Below are 26497 nucleotides of genomic sequence, written 5' to 3' on the forward strand. Positions count from 1 at the left end.
AGCTGCTCATTTCTCTTCTCTAGAATGATTTACTCTAGTGGTGGAGAGATTCAAGCATGCATAGGTGACTTTTCCAGATCCCCGTGCATGCCCATCTTTCGTCCAGAGGACAGTTTCTCATCAACATTTGAATCTCTAACCTCAAACCCTATGTATGCCAGAGAACACTTCTTTCTGCTACAGACCTTCGGGCGGAAACCAAGCAATTTAAATGTTCTGCCTGAGCAATCTCCATCCAACCAAACTGCTTCAACACAATATCCACCCACAAAAACCCAGTTCAATGTCTAACCTGGCCACGGTTTGCTCGATGTTCTCTGGGCTATCTCACATCACCAGGCAATGGATTGATCGAGACTCAAAATACCATCATTTTACAACTAAATACGAGACCTCTAATGCATCCTCTTCTAGTAATTATCAGATTACTTTCAGAATCACTGTTAGGAACTTTGGAGCATAAGACTTTTCGAATCTGCGATCTTCATTGGTCACAAATCCACCAGGACCCTATAAAGAGCCACAAATGCATTACTAAGGTAATTCAAACAGTACAGTTAAGTACTCCTTGATTGTACCCAGCATTGATCTGTCTACAAAGGAGGGTCCTATAATATACGAGAGCGGGACAACTTCGAGGACCACACATATTGACAATTATGGCAACAGGGTGTGTCACATTGACAAGGACACACATCAGGCATTTAGAGGAAGTGCGGAAAGGCAGGTGTTAAAAACACTTTAACCTTTATCGTGTCATTTGTAGTTGCAATAAGAGCACAAATTACAGGTAGAAATAGATCACGGATACCAGACGACAAAAAGTCTGCTGGAAACCATGTCATAATTAATAGTTTATGCAAGAGATTATATGACCTTTAAAACATGCATTTTCACGAACCAGTACGCCTGGTCATACAGTAGATACATCTGTCCCTATTTCAGATCTACTACAAACTGGTTAGTTATAGTGAGAATAGCTTTCTTGTAATGAGGCTTTTTTTCTTCATGGCTTTGGAGAAAGGTATTATTCACAGGTCTAAACTGAGGGCCCACATATTGAGTGGTTGGGTCCATCAAGCCCTCCTCTGTTTCTGTCCCTTTTGATTGATACTTCGGTACCTGCAATTCCAAGGGGTTTAACTTTCATTCTTTGCTAGAGTTCAGGCTTGTGTGCATGGGTCAACCCTAGAACCTCCCGACCTTGGACAATATCATGACACGGTAGCTTTTGTCTTCTCTTTGAAAGTAAGGAAGAAAGGGTAAGATCCAGTGTAATATGCTTTTTCCAAGGGTGAACTCACCAGGATTTTAAAAGTCTTCCTTTTCATGAGCATTGTTTGAACCAAATCTAACAATATTAAGGATTCTGTTGTCATTGATGTTTATGGGTGCAGGGACCCTTATAAACCGTTCGGCCTAGAGGTAGGAAGATATTTTGATAAGATCTTAGTTCGCACTTGCTACGCTCTTTTAACCCCTGTCTTCCCCAGTGCTTAATCTGCGAAAAATATTAAATATGGGAGAGAATGTGGCCTAGCAGCTAGGGCGGTTGACCTCAGAGCTGCGGATCTGGGTTCGAGTCTCGGCAGGGACGCTCAACATTCTGATTCGGGGCAAATCACTTAATCTCCCCGTGCCTAACAAAAATGAATGTGTCCGTCTGTAACATAACTGGTGCTCATGTAAAGCGCTCTGATACCTTTGGGTCTAGTTCACGCTATTTAAAACTCCACAAAAACAATTTGTAATAAATAAATAAATAAGCGTCAAGGCCCTCATCAGGAGGCCACTGCAGCTTGCCCCACCCATTACCCCAGACAGCGCTGCCAATGTAATTGCCAACACAACTCTTAACCATCACACTCCTACAAGGATGCAAGTAGCCTACAGATGCTTCTGTCGCAGCCTGTTTCTCACAAGACAAACCATTCCATACACACCCGCCATTCCAATACCAGGAATGCCAAGAGGGACTGGCAGAGCTGGGGCGCATGAACTGGCAGCACGGCATGCGGCAAGCATTCACACGATAGGGGACATATATAGTGATGGAGCGCTTCTGTCATATGAGTCATTGGTACGGGAAGAGGGAGTATCCCCAGAATTGTTCCTCAGGCATGCCTCCTGGGTAGGCATGCTACGCCGTCACTGGGAATACATCACATAGGAACCACAAACACATATCCTGCTACAGTTCGGGCACGTGCTGGGAACAGGGAGGCTCCTCACCAAATGGTTCGCAGAGGCAATCCTCACGCACTCTGCAATAGAACTGGCCCCCCTGAGAGAGAGATGGGAGGCAGATCTGAATCGCCCATGCACACCCAAAGAATGGAAAATGATGTTGTTGAGGCGTACAGCAGTCCCTCGTAATGCAATATGTCACTTAATCCAGTTTTACATACTACACAGGGCTTATCTGTCTCCTGATAAAATCAATAAATACTTTCACAGGTAGGGTGCATGCTGCCCGAGCTGCAAGCTTATTAACGCTGATTTTTTACACATGATATGGGAGTGCCCTGCTCTTCGTCTATACTGGGTAGAGGTAATACTGCACCTAAACTCTTGCACCAATAGAGCACTCCCACACAAATGTGAGGTCTGTGTACAGGGCCTGTTTACAAGAGACAAGGCGTAAAGAACCACAACCTGATTTCCAGACCTAGGCCTGGTTGTGGCCAAACGACTTATCACCAAGTGATGGGAATCAGTAGACCCCTCAACATTACAAACATGGTCTCATTCAATAGTGACTTGGGCTAAAGCGGAGGGGACAAAATTACACAGGGAACACGGCTTGGGATTACGCAAATACCCAATCTTGTCCCAATGGAATACAATACTAGTAAGACTCCAGGTTGCCCTCGCCTTGGGAAATGCTGTTGACAACACAAATATAAGACAAGACGAACCAAGTCAATAACTAGGGAGGCCCTCAAAGATAACCAAGATACGAAAGCACTCCATACACACACGTAACAGGGTGGAACGTGGATCCCAGGGTGACACACAGAGGTACCAACCAAGATGTCAAGGCACAAAAGAAACTGATATATATCTACGTTGCTGTTTAGGCCCATCTCCCCTCCCCAATGTTCTATTAGTTCACTAGTTCTCTGATAAAGGGATCTATGGTTCTAAAAGGCGTAGCACAGGCATACTACGATGTGCTCATGCACAATATCCATTTGCACGGATGGACAATTGATATGTATACTATAGCAGTATTTTAAGTGATATATCCTCTCCTTCACTGTTGATCTGTGGATTAAATGAGGACTGAAGCCAATATGTTTGTTCACTTACAGCTAATAAGAAGATGGATTTGTATGAATATGCTATGTCACTGTAATGGACATTCATGTAATAATTGGACCAGTGTGGCACCTGTATAATCTTTTTAAAACAAAATAATAAAACAGATGAAACAAAAAATCAATCACACTCCTACAAGAGTGACAATTGAGACTATTACAGGCATCTAAAGCTCGAAGAATGTCTTTTGCAGCTGGTAGTAGTCAAAGTATATTGAATCAAAAAAACAACTTTATTTGTGCTCATCCATTAATTAGACAAACAGTACCTCCATGTGGCAGACTGTCATAAGTGCCGGTGTTGACAACGAAGTGCCGCTGACCAGCACAGGAAACCACTGACTCAATTAAAGCACCAACTTCCCCTTCTAGAAAAGACAGAATAAGAACCAGGAGAGCTTTTACATAATACAATATATTGCCTTCTGTAGCCTCTTCCTCCACTTTCTGGATTCTAGTAATGTGGCTTTTGTGGTTGTCTAAGTCTTCATTCAAATGTATCAGTTACTCCTTATATTTGGGCATCTGCTGTTCATTGTTCTTCCAGCCTCGCAGGTCCTTTCCTTTTCAGTTCAGCCATTTTAGTTTCCAGAGCTTAAATTATTTAGCCTAGCAGATTTATGTGTGTTCCTATCAAGGTTATAAACTTGGCTGGACCTTGACAGATGTCCTAGAGTTCCTGCTTAAGATAATTTTTTCTATATTCATGTAAGTCTTTCAAGAGCGCTTTCCAGTCAACTCTCTTGTCACTGGCATGCTTTCCTGCTGGCTAGGCTGAGACTGTAATTTTATTATTACTAACAATTTATGCTTTCATGTTGCAGCTGCATATTTCTTTGTGACTCGTGTGTGGGTTTAGAAGTCATTGACTCTTTTGGGTGACAATTATTATGGGTTTGTAGTCGCAAAGTCTCACAGTGCTGCCTCATACCCATATTAACTTCAGTTTGTCTGCTATTATGTCTACTTCAGAAAAGTAGATTCTCAGTGTTGCTCTCATTGCTCACACAAAGTACTCCCCCAGCCTCACATCTTCCCAAGCAATGCTGTCCTCTTTTTGTCTACCATTCATACATCATAACAGTTTTGCTCTTGTATTTGTTTGATTGAAATTGAACGTCTTCATTTCATTCCCCTCCCATGTATGCAAGTGCATGTCTCATAGTCGATAACAATGCTCTTTATTACTGTATATACCCCTAATCAATTCCATAAGCAAGTCATTGCTACATGTCTTTGTGATATATTCTTCCAATGAGTTTTTTTAATGCTGAAGCTCAAATAGAGTTTGATATGTCTTGACTCTCTGGGGCAGTGCTTATTTTGAGCCTATGGTTGGCAGTGGGGCCCACCGGCACACATTTTTGAGGATGGGACTTATCTTTCTCTAGAGCAAGAGAAGGAAAATGTGCAAAGTGGAAAGAATGAGAAAGGGAAAGACAGTAAAACCATCACTAAAGGAGAAAGCAGCAACCTGCATAAGTGCACAAAGATCAGGAAGTGTCTGGTAGTCGATTAAAAAGACTTGCGGTGGATTCCAGACAACCTAGCCTTTTTATGCGGGGCACTGTGCCGGATGCATACTTTCTAAGCAGAGCTTTGGGCACAATACTTATTTTTCTACAAATGAAGCATTTTAGGGTATTAACAAAAAGGTACTCATTTGAATGGTTGTCATAGTTTGGTCAATATTTGGAGACAATTTCATATAGAGCAGATATAATGTAGTCATTGCTCTTTGGTGCACAATGTCTCCATATTTATATACTATATTTTTGGGGCAGAGAGATGGGACTTTTAGGGAAAAAAAACAATCTTACTGAGGGTAAAGCTGGCGGATTACTTTTCAGTGCATGTGTGTTAGAAATTGGGTTGTAGGTTGACTGAGGTAAGAGCCCTAGTCGAAGCAGCAATCACAATCCTAGTCTGGGTAAGAGGCAGGCAAACCCTAAATTAACCTGCGCTCACTCTCTAGTAGCTTGGCATGGATCAGCCAGGCCTAACTTAAAGGCAATGTGTAAAATATTTGTGCAATACTTCAAACAGTAAAACAGTGAAAATAACACACAAAAATATTCCACACCATGTTAGAAAAATAAAACTAAAACAGGACCAAAACAACAAAAAACTAATATGTAGAACTTGAGAAATTTATTTTTAAAGAATAAAATGTAAAATAGCGCTTCGAAGCAATAAATGCTAACTTGCGATACCTGGTCGCACCGGACCAGGGCAAAGTCAAAAGTTCAGGCTGACCGCGATGAAGCACGGGTTGGATATAGGGACCCAGTGAGGCCCGCTGAACAAAAGTACCTTGATCCTGGGTGCAGCCAAAGAAATTAGTCAATCCATGCAGTGGTTGCGATGCGCCGGTCCAGATATTCACAGCACCAGCAATTCGATGAGCGAAAAGCTGCAATGCAGAGTTCAGTCATCATCGAGGATGCCGTCAATGGAGCTACAGAGACCTTATGTTGTGATGGTTCCGAAGGCGATGAGTCAGGGCTGATCCACCAGTGGAGGCGCAACTAGAGTGATGAGTTGGTTTCAAGACACACAACAGTGGCGATGCGCCAGTTCCGATCCATGCAACAGTGGTGATGCGCCGGTTCAACAAAGGATGTGTGGGTTTTCTTGGAGCAAACAACTTAGGCCCACTTCCAAGGGTCCAGAACAGGGGTGGCACCAGTTGGTGGGACAGACTCACAAATGGCAGAGTCCAGGTGTGGAAGCAGGTAGGTTGGAAATGTTTTTGGCCCTGAGACTCTCAGATCAGGAGGCCAGCCAGATCGCCCTTTCCGTCTGAGTCAAGTGATGCAGGTCCAGTCCTTCTCACTCAGGCAGGGGAAGAGTAGGCAGCAGGACAACACAGTAAGGCAGGAGTACAGCAGAGTGGCAGTCCTTCAGTAGCACAGTAGTCCTTTTTCTTAGAAGACACTTCACAGGTCCAGAAGTGTACTGAAGTGGTGGTTTCAGAGGTCCAGTACTTATACCCAGTTGGGCCTTTGAAATGGGAGTTACTTTACAGACAGGCCTTGGAAGTGCACAGAGGTCATGCACCTTACTGCTCTGGTGCCAGACTCACTACTGTACAGCCTATTCAAGTGTGAGTGAGTCTGGGCCCAACTCCTCCCTCCCATAGTGTAAGGATGGTCCATCATGTTACACCTAAGCTCCCATTGTGTGTGGTTCTCTAGGAGGAATACACAAACAGTAGGACAGGTTATTATTACGCGTCAGCCTTATAGTCATTGATGTGTGTAAGCCACTAAATTCAAATGTAACCCTTTAAGTTGAAATTTATTGATGCACGACGGAGGGTTTAACTCGGACTTCAGCCCGTATATGCAATAAAATGGGGTGAAATCAGAGAGTGTGTATCTGCATTGTAAATGCCGCTTTCTCTGTTCAGTAAGCGGTCGTGTAAGCAGCAGGTCATTTGACATAACGTGTGAGTGATGTAGTCTTTGATTAAATGCCATAGCGTTTTTGTGGGATTGAGTGTTCCCTTGGTGCGGTATTACAACACTGGTAAAACAACTTAGATATATAGCAGACATGCCATGCTGCTTGTATCTATTTCATCACGATCACTCCGGGGTCTGTTTTTAACTAATGACAAAGCGTTATTCGAGAACTTGAAATTTGGGAGTGTCACTTTGCGTACCAACCCCCACCTCCCTCCCATTTTTGAGTTAAAGAGAAACATGTTCAGATCATGTTAACAATGAAGTTCTGATCCCCTACTTTTAACCAATATTATGACACGGAGATACTTGGTATCTTGGCTTTGCTATTAATAATCTAGGTACATGTAGATGCTTATGTATACGAATACAATTATATCATAGTCGACATTTATGCTGTCTTATAGTTCTGTTTCGAGTCATACAATGCAGGTTTTTTATAAATCAGAGGGTAATGATGAGACGGGTTAGGGTAGTTACTCTTTTTCTGTTCATCATTGTTAAGCCTTTCCCTCTTGTCCGCAAAGTGGAGCCTCAATTCCTGAGCTGTTGTCAGGTGAGGTGAGGTCCATTCCTCATAAGATATGGGTAAGCACAATTTTTTTTAAATATATAATTGAATCACAGAGTATATTTAATAGAGGCAAAAAGATGGTTACTGTGCCACCACATTTTGCATTGTTAACATAATACATGCATCTGACCCACTGTCCTGTTTTCTTAATACCACTCTTATTTTGCAGGTGCCAACAGCATCCTGCAAATTACAGAGGATCTTAACACCTGAGCATCAGGTTACTTGGTTGTATTTGTTCCAACCTTGTGTATTTTCATTCACAATTTTGTTGTATTATTATTTTCACTACGCAGTAGCCAATTTTCATTGTGTTCCTGAGGAAGGCCAAGGATAATTCACATTTCTATAGGCTGAAACATGTAGACCCAGTTACATCCAAGCAGTTATTTTGTTAAAACTGCCTTTGCACTGTTTTTAATTTGGATGACAGAAGATACTTATTAAATCTTTTTCTTTGGCCACTCAATTTTATCATCACTTCTCACTCTTATGCACTGCGTCCATCACTCTCTCACACACAATATCCATTCACATGAAAGAGCTCCCTACATTTACCACACTGTATTAAAAACATCTGTGAGCTCTCCTCTCTTAGAGAGAGTGTTGTGGCCCTTGGTTACACTAAAGTGCAACCAGGAGGAGGTCCCAGATAATGAAGCATGTCACTTCGGTGAGTCCTTTTTTAAGGCTTTTTCTTTTAAAAGATTTATTTTGCCAAGTCAACAAGGCAGTGTAAACTGCACACACAGGCCGGAGACAATGGCAGGCCTGAGACATGATTAAAGGGCTTCTTAAGTGGGTGACACAATCAGTGCAGCAGGCCCGCTAGTAGCATTTCATATACATGGCCTAGGCACATGTAGTGCATCATTTTTGTGAGACAGCTTCACAGTCTGGGAAGAGAGTGCTTGGATAGTCTGCTTTCTACACTACGTCCTAATCTCACCCACAAAGTTTTTGCTCTATAAAGGGGGAATATCACTTGCAACCTCCTGAAACGTCAGTTCATTTCCATCCTCACCATCTGACAACCATCTGGAATAAATAATAATCTCATTGGACATTATGGCCACAGTTCGATTTAGGAAAGTCACATTTCGTGAACAAAGAACTACAGTTTCTCACAGAAGAGGTTGTTAAGCCGGAAGCTAAGCTCATAGCCCATCTGCTAGGAATAACTGCTGCAAAGGTCTGAGAGAATATGTGTGAGAAGTAACAAAAAAAGAAACCCACTCTATTCTAACCTTGATACTGTGGAGACAGACCTGCACTTGACTTGGGACTGGACCACAGGAAGGGGCAGGTGCACCAGCAGAGAGGCGATGATACGCGAAGTAGAAGCAAGAGGTTTGGTGTGCCCATACAGCACATTTCAAGAAAAAACTGCATGTGCATGAAGGTAATTATTAAGCCTGGGCGTAGTGGGGCTACGTGGAGCAGCGCGTAGTGTGCCCAAATCTACGCACACTCGCGCGCTCCGCGTAGCCCCACTACGCGCCGCCCGCCTACCGCCCACCCTCCTTTTAAAATAATATCATGCATGATAAAACAATTAAATGTAAAGACTTACCTGCAGCGCGGCGTCTCCGGGGCTCCCTCTTCCTCGTTTCCAACTTCTTGTGACAAATGCGCATGCACGGGTGTCCGCGCATGCGCATTTCTTGCGACAAATGCGCCTGCGCGGGCGTCCGCGCATGCGCATTTGTCACAAGAAGTTGGAAACGAGGAAGAGGGAGAACCGGAGACGCCGCGCTGCAGGTAAGTCTTTACATTTAATTATTTTATCATGCATGATATTATTTTAAAAGGAGGGCGGGCGGGTGGTGGGTGGCAGGCAGCTACGCTTCGCCCTGGTGTGTGCGTAGCGCTGCCTGCTTCGCCTACTATGAAAACTGCGAAGCAGGCAGCGCTACGTACACTACGTGGGCGAAGCGTAGTATAACGCCCAGGGTTAGTAATTATCATGCAAGAGATGGATCTCTGTGAGTGACAGAGGACGTGGGATCTGCCAATGCTAACTATGTCTTTGTACGTAAACAAGTCCTACAGATCACACCCATCTCAAAGCTTGCAAGTGACTGCACAGGAGTGCAGTGAACTGGCTTCTACAGGTACAGGTTCTCCACTCAGAGTAAAAAATACCAAGCCTGTTGTATTTTTTAACATTTCATTTCAGTTCTGCTGTCTGCCATTCTTGGGAGTTTTCGAAAGTGCTTGCTGCAGAAGTGAAGGAGTAAAGAACTGAAAACGTTTCAGCTACATAACCCGTGCATTTATCAGTGACTTTCACTTATGAGTAATTCATAAAATTGGGCTAATGTCTCATTATTTCTATGTGTGTGTAAATCCTTTTTTGCAGCTTACACGAATGTCTATATCATATTTAGAATCTTCGAAAACGTTCAGGAAATGTTGTGTCAATATTTAATGCAATCAAAATTGTTCTGCATAAGAACCGTTACTTTACTGAATTAGGGTGAGGCACCTCTGGCTCTTATTTAACATTTAGACTATCAATAAAGTAATGCTGGGAGGAACGATTAATATAAGACAACTCTTCCCCTCGCCGCAGTGTACCCAGTGCAGCACACAGATGCTGTGTCACAGAAGGCGAGAGCAACGTTGATATCTCAGTTTGTTCTACGACAAGGATGTTTTCCCATACCAACTTATCAGCAGGCAGATAAATGGGTATCAGGATTTTCACAAAAATAATTCACATTAAATTATATAATGTTTTCCAAACGGGTTAAAACTGCACCTGACCTTTTAGTTGCACTGGCTTTACTCTCTTAGTACACTGCAATCCAGGTGGTCTAGAGAAATGGCTCACAGTTGCTCTGCCACAATAAATGTAAAACGCCTAAGAATTAACTACAGCCAAAAACAAGCTCTGTTGTAGGTCCTTACAAGAGAATTTCAAAATGATCTTGGCATAGTTAATTCTCAATTACATGTATCAGATGGCCTTATGCGAAACACGCATGCTCACACACACACACACACACACATACAAACAGGGGCATGTGCATACATACTCTTTGTAAAACTGTGATGTTTTAATGAAAATGTTGGTGGAAAAATATGCTAACCATATGTGGTGCTCTTGAAATGTATATGAGGCTAGAGCACCATCAAGTGTAGGCTTTGTTTTCGGTAATATACAGTGCAGAGGTATGGTTTCCATCTGCGTACATGAGACTTTTGAGAATCGAGAGCAAGATTTGGAAAGCATTTTTGTGCCTGAGGTAGGGAGCACCATCCAATGAGGTTAGTCACAAATTGCAACTCTTTCCACGGCTGCTAATGCACTACTAACTAATATTTCTAATGATTATAAAACGTTCATTGCCTCTTCACATTCTCCATGAAAGTTGTAACTAGTATCCTGCCCTTTTTGACCACTCCCTCGGAAACCTCTGCCATATGACACTTATTACACTGCCCCATCCTTCTCCTCCCCTCAAGCTTGTCAACATTCACAAAGTTTTCCCTGAGCTCTACGACATCATCCTTACATGTCCTTACATGTTACACCTAATCCTGCCCCCAATCACCACCTGTCACTTGGTACCCCTAGCACAGTTTATCACAAACAATAATAATTAACGATGTTCCTTCGAAATTACTTTGAACAGCAAAACAGGAAGCATTTAGTCTCACATTCCTCATTACTGTAAGCTATGAAGAGGACACTATAATGATCTAGAAAACGTATTTACACAATGATGTCCAGAAAATGATAAGTCCTCTTGTAGTGTGAAATGGTTCTTTTACACCAGCATTGTAGTAACTTTGTATATAATTGAAAATATATATATGTCCCGCACACCGTTTTCGTTCAAGTTTATCGTAGGATATTCCATTGGGAGGAGCTATCCTGGTGTACGCTTCGTCCTCGGAGCTTTATCAGAATTTACCCCCTAATGGACTGGTTTGTCACATCACCCCGAAGTGATTACCAACTATCTGAAACTCAAACATTAATCTTTCGTGTTCGACGCTGCCTTTTGCCTTTAACTAATGCAGAAACCCAGACGAAGGGCAGCAGTTGTGCGAAATGCACTGGGTTATAGACTTTGCATTTTTCACAAGAAACTGGGATTTTAACATGCTGTATCAAAGGCGATTGAGCATAATACATGCATTTGAATATTGAAAATCACTGTTTTCATAATTTATACAAACGAACAATAAAATGGAGATTTTACAATTAAATGTGGTGAAGTCTTGAATGAAGTTGATTCACGATGATCATCATCATCCTTATATGGCGTGAGCATCCCGGGACTGATATTATAAATATCAGCAACCTCATGGATATTACTTTGGCGTTCTGAGGCTCCCCCCAATGGAATATCCTACAATAAAATTGAACGAAACGGTGTGCAGGACATATATATATTTTCAATTGTTCCTTAGTCGTCCTACTTTGACCCAGCACCCAAGATTATACCAACTATGAACTTGAAAAGAGTAACCACGGACATTATCACTTGAACAATTTAGTTGATTATCAAACATCTGTGTTGCATTTGATCTGTTGGAAAATGTTAATACTGTTTTCACCTCATTATATCTCAATATTCATGTTCTGGTTAACAGGCCCCCTGTATAAATAATGAATTTGATTAACCATCTAGGGAAGGGCAGGGTATTTAAATTTATGGTTACCGATGTGGGCTAATGAACACCAAGCACGTGAGCACATTCACAAACAAGCAGTAAAAAGTGAATTATGGGAGTTGTATGCTGATTAAGGAAGATCAGAGGAACTTTAGTGTTTCTGCATTAGTTAAAGGCAAAAGGCAGCGTCAAAGACAGAAGAATAATGTTTGGGTTTCAGATGGTTGGTAATCCTTTCGGGGTGATGTGACAGACCAGTCCATTAGGGGGTAAATTCTGATAGAGTTTTGAATACTTTTTTAGCGGGAAAGCTTTATTCTTGGGAGCATTAACATCGGCTACCTACATGAATACATAGGTGATTAATGTTAGTTGCGTAAAAGCTCATGCATTATTGTAACAGCACTTTTTTGATTTTTAACTTCACAGATATGAACCCCTGACGAAGGGCAGCAGTTGCCCGAAATGCATTGGGTTATAGATTTTGCATTTTTCACAAGATTTTAGCATGCTGTATCAAAGGCGATTGAGCATAATACATGCATTTGAATATTGAAAATCACTTGTTTCATAATTCATACAAACGAACAATAAAATGAAGATTTTACAATTAAACGTGGTGAAGTCTTGAATGAAGTTGATTCACGATGATCATCATCATCCTTACATGGCGTGAGCATCCCAGGACTGATATTATGAATATCAGCAACCTCATGGATGTAACCTTGTATATAGTCATTCAGGAGACTATTTCTAGCAATTTTTAGATCTGGAATAATGAAAGGCACAAATATTCTAAAGTCTCATGGGAGAAAAATGAACTTCAATTAACTACTTAATCAGTATTATTTGACGACCTATTGAATTGTGAAAATTTCCATTGCCATATATCAATATTAAATGTTGGGTACATCATTTATGAAATTCAGATTTAGGCAGCTCTATGTTCTATTTATTGACTTGTCCATTAGTACCATGATCTTAATCATGCAGTTGTCTTTAATCGAAGCAAAAATATAAATGACTATGTAAAGTCAATGTTTCTGTACATATACTGATATGACTCTTATTTAAAGGACTATTAACTTAAATTCAATTTTTTCATGTAATAAATAAGCTCAATTTTGTACTACTGATGGGTTCAGAGAGCATGCTTGTGGGTATTTTAAAAGGCACTTATCTATTTACTAAAGAGCTACAAATCCTAACATTTGCTATCCTCCTTTTACTCTATCACGATTTGCTCCTTATTCAAGGGTAGAAGGTGTTTTAGTTGTCACCAGTGAAGAAGCCAAGCCCTCTGTTTCATAACAATTCAGTATGCAAAATGCAAAATGTAGTATCATATTCATTCAACAAAGGCCCACCTTTTAGCTAGTTGTAGTCAGGTAGAACTGCATCATTGTAAAAGCATATGTAGTAGAGTCCACCAATTTTTCCATGTACATGATAACATACAAGCAAATGCTTTATAAACACCGAAACACATATGTCCAGCATTTGTGCGAGTCCATAATGAATAATCACAGTGAGAAATTATTTCTTACCTTGCTTGAATATTTCCACTGTTTCCATTAGAGTAGTAGATATATTCACATCATGTATGACTTGCGGAAGTCCATACTAAATTAGAAATTGATGCAAATTCATAAATCCGTTTTAAGTACCCTGTGTGTCTAGCCTGTGCTTGTATCTGCTTATATATAATCGATTATTCTGTAAAACAAGAAAGGAGTAGTAAGTAAAATAAGATATAGTTTATTGCATTGAAATTAAGTACTTCACAAATGTAGACTAGACCTAGAATGTATACAGAATAAACATATACAACAGTCATAAATCAATTATTCAAGATCAGAGGTCATATCCGATTTAATGTGGTCATGAAAGGTGTGTTTTTTCATAAAATATTTTATTAGCATTTATCCAAGTTTTGAACAACGTGACAAGTGTAGCAATAGAGTTGAGACAAATAAATAATAACTATTAATGTGCAGTCTCTCTAATGCTTTGTAATGCTGTCTCACTGCTTATAGGTGTTTATCCCTCTCCAATTATAAAACCCAGCCTGGCACACCAACTCCCACTGAAACATACTTGCTTTGCAGTTTCCAAGACAACATGTGTAAAGAGCATTATAGCATAATACCGCCCACGATGTCTGTTCTCTAGTCTCCTTTAATGTGTACAGCATTTTTGACTACCAATACTATCTATCTACACTGTAACTTCGTAAAGCACTCTGACACTCTAGTCCAGGATTCTCCAAAGTCGGTTCTCGGGGGCAATATCCATGCCAGATGTTTAGCATATCCACCATTTAGATAAATGTAGTAATCTTAAAAATCTGTCATGGATCTGGCCGTCCAGGACCAACTTTGGAGAACCCGGCTTTAGTCCATGCTATATAAAAACAACAAATAAGCGTTACACCAATTACAATGCAGTGCGGTGTCCATAGAACGATAAAGTTTAACAGAGCTTCAGCAAGCTGTGAAAAATATTTTTTATGAGCAGCCAAAATACAGTCAAAAGTATTGGTTCTCACAGTATAGGGTGAATCTATAACGAAGTAGCAATTCCAAAAATCATAATTTTTCTTACGTGTTATGTGCAGCCCTCATTAGGTATATAGCTGCTTCAGTTAGTGAACAGCTACCCATCTCTTTTTTGCTATTTGTTTATATGTGGCACTGTTGTGGAAATCTAGCACTCATCCAAGCCAAGTTTGGCTATTAAAAAGACCATGATAGTCAGCATTTTAACTCCTTAGGTGATATCTAAGATGTTAACTACACCCAAAAGGGCAGCCTAGGAGTCGGAACCACCCTTTGTGTAAGAGCATTGCAAGGTATGTCAACAAAGAACTGCAGCACATGTGTCACAAAATGTAAGGGTACAATAACCTTCGCAAAATACGATCAGGTGTAGCTTTGCCAAAATGACAACTTCCTTTGGCACCATTTTTGCCTCAGTCAATTCTACAACTGTCATGGATTCCTTATCTTTTTTCAATTTTTCCTAAAGGGGTATTTATAATTAATCTTCTTTGTATCAGTAACACTCTCTTAGTCTTAAGGATTTCAACAATGAATCAATCAGCTTTGCCTCTCGGGCTACATTCCAGAAATGCACAAATGGTTGGGGGGTGTGTCCCCATGGCATGTTTTAGTTGAAAACACTTCAATAATGTTTGAAGGTGTTCACCACAAGAGATCGCGTCAGAAATCACCCAGGAGGGGGGCCTGGGTGAAGTCAAGAGCGGCGCTGCCGTTGGCGGGGTTCTTGGGAGCAGATGAGAGCCCTGCGTGCCTCCCAGCCTGCAGCGGGTAGGAGAAGAGTCCCGGAAGGGCCAGTGAGTGGGACTTTGTAGCGGGACCAGGGGGGCTGGTCGAGGCACACTGTCGGTGCCTTCCCCCTGTGTTCCCGAGCCCCAGAGGAGAGCCCCTCGTTCCCAGGGCCGCAAGCGGCACCAGCTGCGCTGCAGAAGCAGGCAGCTGCCAAGGGGCAGGATATTGTTTTAAAGTTCAACCGGGGCACAATTGTGTACTTTCCAAGCCTGTACGATCCCAGTACTATTTCCTTACCTCAGTTGCAACGTGGGGCAGTATTGTGCACTTAGAGTCCCAGGGGGGGCTCCCCAGGCGTGGCGCCAAAGACTAACTTGTGACCGTGGGCAGATTGATTTGGAATGATTTGATGCCTAATGCATTCATGCTCCTGATGCTTCCATTCCAGGCCTCCTGTTAATGTGATTTATGCAGATGTACTCTTGCCTTAGGTTATACCTCCAGGCTCATATATGTTATGCATGATATTGCGCTTAATGGGTTTTCATGCTTAGTGCCTTTACGCTAATGTGGTGATCCTAGTGCATTCGTGCTAATGTGTCAATGCTAACGCTTTTATGCTTATTGCATTGCTGCTAAGGTTTATGCTGATGTCCAATGCAGGGAGGCGGATCTATGCACATTGTGATTAATGCCTAGTGACAGTATTGCCCCCATGCTAATTGTGTTTCATGCCTTCATGCCTCATGTGGGATGCTGCATGCTAATGCCATGCCCCTAATGCAGGATGTGATATAGGCTCATGGTTTAGGCCCCAGCTGAGTATGGTGATGCCTAATGTTATGCCTAATGCTATACCTAATGTTATGCCTAGTGTGGTGCTCAGGCTGTTAGGCTAATGAGGATGCCCTAGGATCCCATGGTTACGCCTATGCTGATTTACGCCCCAGGAGGAGGTTCTATGTTTATACCTGAGCTAATGTGGCTTATGCCTATCCTGATTTAGGCCATTGTGATTTATACAAATGCTGTTTTGCATAATGGGTTCTCATGCCTAATACCTTTATGCTACTGTTGCCTAATGCTCTTTCCTAGTGCTCACAGGTTTAGGCCAAAGGGACTTTAGGCCAACCTGATTTCTACCATGCTAATGTTATGAAGCTACATGTTCATGCTTACTTGGTTTATGCAAATATGATGTTGCCCAGTGCATGGTATTGCCAGTAGTTGCTGGCTGTTACACATTTATTGATGGACTCTACATTTACTGATTATACCTTGTGATGGTTCTGGCAGCGGCCCGATTGGCACTGCCTTGTAAATAGTCTCCTGTGAGTTGCTACCCGGTGCCGGCTGGCACGGAAGATATGCACTTGTCTTCTGCATTCTAATGTGTTTTTATAATACACAAGTTATTTCCATGCAACCTGGTGTGGAGTCTCTTTTTGTAGTGTGCCTGGTGTGTCGCCTGTGTGTGCTGAGCTGATGCTTTACACATTTCCTCCAGAGTTTGGCCCAACCGCTCTGCACCACGCTACCCGTTTCTAACACTGTGCTTCCTGAGTAAGAAGGACTGGATCTGCACCTTTAGCCCAGGAGTACCCAAGTAACTCCAACGGCTAGTTGGCTGACCTTCTGATCTGAGCCTAAGGGACAGAAAGGCTTCAACCACCTTGAACCCTGCACATGGAATCTGCCTGCTGTGAGCCCTAACCCCTCCTCCAAGGGGTGCCCTTTGGTTTGGACCCTAGGAAGGTGGCCTGAAGGTGTTCTGCCAGCCCAGCTGTGGTCTACACCAAATCCAGCATGATGCAAATCCTCGCTGCACAATTGCAAGCTTCAACTGAACCAACGCAGAGCAACGTGCAGCCCCACAAACCCTCACCATCAAGCCTCATTGGAACAGACGCAGCACAACAACACAGGACCTCACATTGCAGCCCTTGCAGCTCCTCATCAGAACTGACACCGAGCGATGGAACTTGAAGCAAGACCTTGCATCACAGCCCTTGCAGCACCTCACAACCGATGCCAGGATGACTCAAAGCCTCACAAAGCAACACCGTGCAGACTGCTTACCAAAGACATTAGGTACAAGTAACCAGCAGGCCTTACTTAGTCCCTGTATCTGGCCCACTCTCCATTGCAGTCAGCCTGAACTTGTGACTTTGTCCCAGTCTGCCACAGCAAGATAATCACAGTTGTGGCTTTGTGCTTTTAAGCACTACTTTGCCAAAATCTTTAATAGTGCATATCTCCGGTTCTACTCGTATTTTTTATGTTGTTTTGGTCTCAAATAATGTAATAACATTCCCTCTAAGTTATGCCTGACTGCTTTTATGCCAAGCTTCCAGAGGGTTAAGCACAGGTTGATTTAGTGACTTTAGTCGTTCACCCTAACAGAGATTGTGGCTGTTGCTTAAGCACTGTTTCACCCCTCTTCAACCAACAACCCAATTTTTCGTAAAAGTGTAGTGTGTACAAATCCATCGGATATCCATATGTGAATTACTTATTTAAGAAACTACCAAAGTGTATTCACAGTAAGGCTCTGTTGTCAAGTTCCGATGACTCATTCAAAACTTAGGGGCCGATTAGGATGGCGGGCGGACTTTAGCGGCGCAGGGTCCGGCTGCCAGTGGTGCGGAGGTCCTGCACCTGCAATTAGGATGCCACTGCCATGTGGCGGTGGCATCCTCCATTCCCAGCATTGTGGCGGGCGGTGCTCACAGCACCGCCCGCCACAATGTTGGGAATGCACTGTGTGCATTGTCATGCACAAAGTGACAGGCACCGCGAGGTGCCTGCCACCATGGTCCATGACAATGCAGGGGGTATCATAGGTACCCCCATGTGCACCCCCCACCACCCAATACCCTGGGGGCCCGCAATGGGCCCCCAAAAGCAGACTCCGCATGGCTTTCCATGGCGGGGTCTCCACCATGGAAAGCCATGCACCGCTGCCCATGCTAATATGGATGGCGGTGTCTAGCAGACACCGCCACCATATATAGCCCTTTTTCCGCCCGGTCACCAGGGTGACCGGCGGAAAACCAGCAGACAGTCTTTCCGTCCGCCAGGGTCCCCCGCCATACTAATATGGTGGGGGGAAATGGGTGGGGGCGGGGAAGGATGTAGGGCGGATCGCCACTGCCATGTGGGCAGTGGCGGTCTGCCCTACATCCTAATCGACCCCTTAGTTGTCAGAAGGTGGTCTATCCGTTGGCATTTCCTGATTCATAGGAGGATGGTAGCGTTGTTTACCCTAGAGTCTGGTCTGATGATCTGAATTAATTGCCATTCAGTATCTGCAATTGCCTTCCAGCAACATCTGGCCGGCCATTTCCATGTAGAATACTGCAGACCATCAGGGATAATCTTGGGTGAAGAATATGAGGTGATATTTTTAAAATTTGGTAGTGCCCTACAGAGAAACGTCCCTATTGGTAAAAATATAATCTATCCATTTGTCTCGAACATAAACAACAACACACATTTTAAGCAATGGAATATTCTATTTAGTTATGTCCAGATGGTACAGGCACATTTCTATTTTTAAAATATTTTGTCATTGTTATCCTCAGTGTAAAATGTATAGTGAATGAGATGGATTGTTTTGTTTTTTAGTATATCTCCTTGCATAAGGTGGTGTGTCTGGATAGTCAATTTAATTCCATTTACATTCTGCTGTAGTGGAAAAATACCTATTTGTAGTCTGTCGACATTTGAAAAATCAAATCTATGATCCAATTCTAGCGAGGATTTGCAGACTAACAAAACATTTTTTCAATGTCTTCTTAAATAGCCAATGAATTATTCAGACCATAATTTAACTAATCTGCAACCGAAAATGCAGCACTTATCTCTGTATTATTTCCAAGGCAATTTTCTATTTGTCAAAATTACTGTTACACATTACTAGGAATAATAAATTACTTTTTCAACTGTGTATCTTAATCCCCTGTTTTTGAGAGCAATTTGCATATCAGTTTTTTTCTAGGCTTATCAGCAGTTTCTTTGCTGATGTGGCATTGGTCAAATATAACACACTCCACAGCTTAATTTGACCTTGAGTGAGACACCCATTTATCTTGTCAAATCACAATCAAAGGAAACAGCATTATAAAAAAAAATGTTGTTTTTATTTCCTACTGCTTCCCTCAACAGCCAAGTCTGCTCCCTTTTAACCGTAAACGTGTCCTCCACTACATAGCAAGAGGCAACACTGCTGGTATTCGACGAAGAGTCTGAAGTATGCCAACAATCACATGACCTTCAGGCTTGGCAACTTTTCTGGTGCTTGGCTCACATTTCTCATTCAATCACAACATGTTTTAATTAAATCTAATGAATACGTTAATTTGCATGCAGTTTAAATTACTTAGACCTAATAAAAATGAAGAACGGCCCTGCAATTAAAACAATGGGCAATGTTTGCAGGACACCTGGTACTTACAGAAAACAGCCATAGGTACAGAAGGGGCAACAAAACAAACATCTGATTAAGAAAAACCTAAATGGATATCCCTTTCAGTGCTGGCCATTAATCTCCACACTGCATTAGGATCTGTGATACACAGTATATAGCAGGGGTCCCAACGGATTAGCTCGGGAGTAGTTCCTTGAAGTGCAGCTCAGCACAGTTTGCAATTCAGAAGGTTTATCCATGTATGGCAGCATTACACATCTCCGTATACTTTGAATGGCCAGCAATCGAATCAGTGGAGGGGACACACACTTAAACAGAGACACACACACTGTAACAGCCTGTGGCACCTGCAACAGGACCTCCTGTCTCCACCCTAAATTCAGGAAAGCCACATTGAGATTGGTCACTTTGTAAGCCTCTCTCTATTGATCATAATGTAAACTGAGAAAGAAAAGAGGTCCAAACAATAAATTGTAAATTGATACTTGTATAGCGCACTACTCACCCGCAAGGGTCTCAAGGCGCTTGTACGAATACCGCTGTGGAACCCATCCTGGCTTTCCCTGTGAGGCGTCCACTCCAGGGCACCCCCAAGGTGGAGGCCAGGCATCCTTAGCGTTGTGGGGGCCATTGTGGAGATTAAGCAAGCTATTGCCCAGAGTTGCAGAGTGGGACTCCATGATTGGAATAGGCACCGAGGCGAGAATTATCAGGTCCGTGGAATTTTTGAGCCCAAGACCCGCCGAGGCGGGAATTGAACCCTGGTCCCGGGCTAGACCTCTGCATCAGGGTCTGCCGCTCTAGGCAGAGTGGAGTCCCCAGAATGTGGGACTGCCAGAGAGAGGGGAAGTATGTGATAACTATGTGTTAGCAGCCCTATCGGCAAGTAGAGCAGTGGCTGGATTGTGAGTTGAGACGTCTTGTTTGATTAAGACGGTGGGAGTGGAGTTTTCTTGTATGAATGTATATCTTTTTAAAAGTCTTTCTGAGCATATGTATGCATACGTGAGCTACTGTGTATGTGGATAGTGTTTTGGAGCTCCTTTACAGACATTGTCTTACCCTGGATACCATTCCTAGAGTCCAGTAACACCAAATGTATAACTTACCCACAATATAAGGGGTTAATCTTTGGCACAATTCAAACTACTCCTGACATAAAGTTGGCACTGGCATAATGAGGTTAAATCGTGGCATCTGTTGAGCATCCTTGGACTAATCATAGTATATATAAATACATGACAGTAATAATGCGTACACCTATGATGCACCCCTGACTAGATGTACCTAAGTGTACCTAGCATGTATGTAAATGTAGAGCCAAGAATCCCCTTGGGCTAAAGCCAACCCCATTACCTGAAGTGAGAGACTGTGGGACCCCGTGTTGGTCTGGAGATGGACACACCACGAGGGATGTCAGTCCAGTGCGAGCTAGAGTGTCTGCGTGCAGGAACCTCAGTGTTTCGTGTCAGTGTATCAGCATGGAAATCTTTCTACTCTGCCTGCCCCAGCAAAGATAAGGTGTATATATACCAAAAAGGTACCCTCAGGGGGTTCTACCTTGCTGTGTCATGTCAGCCGAGGATGTCGAAAGGTATGGCCCTTATACATAGTTATTATGCAGAAAATGGTAATCCTGCTGTGATTCTAAGAATCCTCATGCATAATAAATGAGGGTACTTTTCTGGGAAAACTACACGGCATTTATGCAGCACCTTAACTAGGTAAATGTCAATACCAAAATCCGTTATGTAGTACAATGGCAGGGAAATGTAGGTGAAAGGTTTGGCGACTACCCAGGCCTATATTGGGTTACATTACAAAACATAACACCCACTCTTCATCCGACCCGACGATATACTGTATATACTAAAAAGGAATGTCCTTTGACTCATAAAATATTCTAATAAATGTTCATAGAAAAACTGGCTTGAGTAAATTAAAGCCTTTGAAAGCCATGGCGCCATAGTAATAGTAGAGAAAAATTGTGTTTAAAATTCCTACTTGGGTTGTTTTCGAAAAAGGCCAAAATCTTCCCAGCACACGGAGAGCCAAATGTTTATGAGTCCTGTGTGGGAGAAGCAACATCACTGCTGCTTGCCCTTGCAGACAACGGTACCTGTAACACCTCGCAGATTATATCAATCGAACAAAGATGATCTTCTTCAGTTCCCACAGCAGATGCTGAGGAAGCAGTGGAAACATCTAAAGTCTGTGTTTCTGTAGTGGAGCCGGTAACTATTCTGACAGGAGCTGAAGCATCCCGTGGCGGCTCCAAGAATGCCAACATCAACATTGGAATACGGTGGGGACACTGCAGTACGTGGGCCATTAACGGGTCCAGCAATGCATCCAAGTCCGGTGGCGCAACCGATGGAAGTGTTAAAGGTCCAACGCACATTCTTGTCCGGAGAACAAGCAGGGGAGAACAGGCAAAACACAGTCAATCAAGACTGGTCGAAATGATAGGATCCAAGCCTCGCTTAGCTCCAGAAGTCGAGGTGTGCCAAGATGGAGTACCATGCGATCATGTTAACATCGCTCCAAGAGCGTTTTTTCCCCATTTCCTTGGTTACTGGGACATCCATTGCGTAGCAGAAAAATTAAAATCAGGATTCTCACTACCAGTAGCAGGATTAGCAGAAGCCCCCAACAATGCTTCCAAATACGGAGTGTATTAATGCTGGAATCATTCTGAAGACTGTTTGAAAGGTGTTTAACAGTCCAGAACCTATGGTCTTAAATCGGTGTACTATACCCGTCGTATCAGACATATTAAAGATACGCTGTACCATTTCTCCGAAATGGAAAGGGCAATTTGTTTGTACAAGTGCCTGTGTCTCAGTGGAGGACTTGCAACCTGGAGATCAAAAGTCTCTCAGGTTGAGTTTAAGGGCACATCTTTCTGTAAAAGCATGGCTTGCATTCAGCTCAGAATATCAAACCGTATAAAGGAAACATTCAAAGAAGGCCATAACGGCACATCCCCGACTGTGTGGGTCGGTGGAAACTATACTTGCATATTGTTGCAGGGATTCTGCACATATACAGAACTACGTGTAGGTAACCAGGACCTCGGTGTGTAGTGGTGTACCAACAACCCACCTTAGTACCCTGAACCCCTATCCGACTAGCTATAGTGTCATATTCGTTCTCCGTACTACAGCGAAGCTACCAATGATTAGACATCCTAGAGCAAGTGACTAAAACTCTCTCATTAATCATGGAAGCAAGAACACTCTTTCGCCAACTCACTCATACTTGTCTACAACATAAGTAATCAGAGACACAGTATAGTTTTAAATGTTTATTTTAACTAACGTGCTCTACAATGCAGTACACGAGCCAATACTAGCAGCAAAATGCAGAAACTCAATATAGTGAGCATTGTTACAATTCCATAAATTATGAACGGGGAGATTATTTTATAAAGCTAGTGGAAAAAAGGCACAATGTGCCTTGCCACCCTCCCCATGCTAGGAACTAGTTTAGGATAATTATAGAAGACCTCTGGGCTTTGTCAGGGGGACCCCATACCTCCAGCTTTAGATGCCAAGATTTACATCTCCGGACAAACACAGCTCTTCTCCTCTGAAAGGTTTTCTTTGAGTGCTTTAACATGCCTACAATGCAATATTAAAAGCACCAGATTTTCAGTAGTGCACCTGTGGCAGTATTATGTCTAACATGCATGGAACTGACCAACGCAGATTAACGGAGCACATTGTTTTTCGACATTGAACACACTGTGCAGACAGAGGCTCAGTATACAGCAAGAAAAGTGGAAGGTAGACGGTTCTCATGTGAACGAGCACAAGCAGAGGATTTGTGAAAACAAAGTCATGTAGAAACGTGTGCAAAAGCGACAACATCGCAGTCAAGCTTATAATAACTTATGCTAACTTAGCAATGTACGCAGTGAATCCATAACCTCACTACACCCTCCCCTTGGTGAGTCCACCGCATGTAGTCATAGGACGAGCACAGAGTTCAGGAAGTATAAGCAGAGGTCAAAAGCATCAATAGTCCATCAAATTCAGGAGATGGAAAAAATACTAAAACAATATATTGTCGTTTTTGTTAATGGGTGCCCCCAGAAAATGTTATATATATATAAAGATAGGCAAAGGTGAACTCCAGCCTTTTTAATCCATCAGAGTGTATGAGCAGTAGACAGCAATGGCTTCCAACAGAAAATCATTGTCATCGGTTGAAAACAGAGATGCCATCCAATTAAGCAAGCAGAACGAGCATTCGTGATCTTCCACAGGTGGGTGCATCTAGCACCACCGTAGGACAACTTGTGTGATATTCAATGTAGCTGCATTGTAGGAAGTTCTGCGCCGCTGCACAGATATCCCATTGTGCCAATACTCCAAGCGCAGCTGCGCATGGCATTAAACCTACCCTGGAGCATTCTTGCTCATGGGCCAATAAGAGACTCATCAACAGGTCGTAATCCGGGTCGGTGATGACTTTTTGGAGAGGCAGAGATCCAACGCCCATTCAAAGGAGCATTCCAAGCATGAAAAGACGGGTTGCACGCAAATGTAGTATGCAAAGCAGAAAGACAGTCTATAAACCACGCTGAGTGTAGCCAGTGGCAACGTGCCATAGCATTCAAGCATCCGCTCGCGCAGCATTTGTACCCGGTCTTGGTAATGTAGGACCACAAGCGGTGCATCCATTGCGTAGCAGTCAAATCAATAGAAGGATACCAGCGGCTATGGTAAGCAACAGTGGTAATCCACCAATGACGCTGGAAAAAATGGAATGAATAAAGGGTGGTATTACACCAAATATAGTCGGAAATGAAGTCACAAGGCCAGAGCCCACAACTTTAAAAAAATGCACCAGGCCATGTGTATCAGACGCATTGAAGATACGATGAATTAGTTCACCGAAATGTTGTGGGAGGTTTGCATTTAAAAGGGCTTGAATCTCAGAATTTGTACATGCTATCTGCAGGACAAATGTCTCGGGCACAGAAGTGAGCAGTACCTCCTGTTAGAACAATAGCGCTTTTATTCTGCTCAACTTATTGAAGTCTGTTTTTAAAGTTGGATGCAAGGCCAAATTGAGGTATTGAGGTTCCCATGCGGGGGTGGGAAAAGCAAATTTTTACAGCAAACCACGCGGTGTGAAACTGTTACAATGTACGGTACGCCAGCAAGCAAACCGCAACATTCTTCGTTATTCGAAAGAAGATAGCTACCATTAGAAAGTAGGGTGAAAGTGGGCTTAATAGCCAGTACAGGAATACCCTTTAAAACACAGGCAAGATTCGGGGCAGTAATACTGCAAGCCCCGTGTATCTGTATGTTTTTGCAGACAAGGGAACAACCTAACGTAGAGTCACAAGATTCCACTGTAAGGTATACTTCCCTGTCATCTCGCAAACATCTGTATTTAAAAGGCAAGGACCACACTTCATGGAGGAAAGCACTGCCTAGGGGTTCATAGCGACCTATTGGGTAATGCTTCAGGCACAAGGTAAATTTAAACAAAGAAATAACCCCGTGGATAAGCCAGACAGCAGAGTCAGTTTCGGCCATAGAGCATGGTAAAGGGTCAATCTTCTCAATATGTAAAAGTGTGTATGTTGCATTCTTCCTGCACATAAACTGTTGCTTGTCAGTTAAATTAAAAGGTATTCATAAGGCGGTTGCACTTAAAAAATCCCATGGAACCTTCCCCATTTTTAAAGTTTACAAAGTCCATGCAAACTGCATCACAGAACGTAATTGATTTTGACCACGATACAACACAGATACCTCCTCATGTGCAATATCAACAACAGATGAAACAATATTATCTAATGTGTAAATGCGAAAAGATAGTGTGTTAATATTATTGTCAAGGAAGTGGTATAGGAGTAAACCAGTTGAGACAGGGTAAAGTATAATAACAAAAACAACAATGTCTCAACCAGTGATCATTAAAAAGACTGTTATAATAGGTACATAAGTCACTGAAGGAGGGAAACAGGAGACCAAGATTGGGGGTAAAGGTTGTTATTTTAGCAAGTAGTTATAACAGCACTACATTACAACTGGATTAGAGTAACCAAAACAACCAACTGTGCACTGACCGTGCTTGGTGTGAGTGATAAGTGCAGTGACACAAGTGATATAAACACAGCGTGAGATGGCGAAGGACAATAAGAACAAACAATAATCAGGGATCAAACTATGTGAATCAAGTTAATACAAAAATAATTTGTCTTTTGTAAATTTCAAAAACGATCCCGTGGTAGCCATAGGTTACGCTGTAATGTTGACAGCGTTTTTACCTTATCAAGTAAAGGTCATCATCAGGACAATGGTTACAAATTTTTTGGTAGTGTTGGATGCACAAGGCGAGTCTATCACGTATGGTGAGTCAATCACAGAGGTAATTAACAGCGATCAGGATTGTTGATTGCTAAGAGAGGGAATTATCCATGGAACATCATGGCTTGGTGCTGTAATAGTGCTGTCCGAGAAGTAGATCGGCAGCAGCGGTTATTAGGTACCGGGGCTCAGTGATGCCCATGGGTCACAGCGTCAAGGAATAAATCAGGGGAGACGAGTAACGGCATCCACAGCGGTTACGTAGTGGTAGCTTTGCGCTGTGGTAATGCTGTCCGTAATGTAGATCGGCAGCAGGAGTTTGTCTGTACCAAGACTCGGTAATGAATACGGGTCCTGGAATTATACGTAGGACAATTGGGGGAAATAATCCAGGGAGACGAGTGAAGCGTCCACCCGACGCTTCACTCGTCTCCCCGGATAATTCCCTCTCTTAGC

General features: G+C 42.7%; 1 protein-coding gene across 7 annotated transcripts in view; it reads right to left on the bottom strand.

The window, feature by feature from the left end:
* The window catches only part of GULP1 (GULP PTB domain containing engulfment adaptor 1), a 1880853-nt gene that overhangs the window by 1408501 nt on the left and 445855 nt on the right, over positions 1–26497 (bottom strand). For 6 of the 7 annotated variants that reach the window (XM_085648825.1, XM_085648833.1, XM_085648826.1 and 3 more), the window contains one exon: positions 13538–13706. The gene's annotated coding sequence lies outside the window, so the exon portion shown is untranslated. Of the gene's footprint in view, positions 1–12598; positions 12760–13537; positions 13707–26497 lie in introns of all 7 variants that reach the window. The other variant, XM_085648830.1, reaches the window with a different exon arrangement.

This window comes from Triturus cristatus, chromosome 3_2, assembly GCF_964204655.1.
Source record: "Triturus cristatus chromosome 3_2, aTriCri1.1, whole genome shotgun sequence".
Lineage (NCBI taxonomy): Eukaryota > Metazoa > Chordata > Amphibia > Caudata > Salamandridae > Triturus > Triturus cristatus.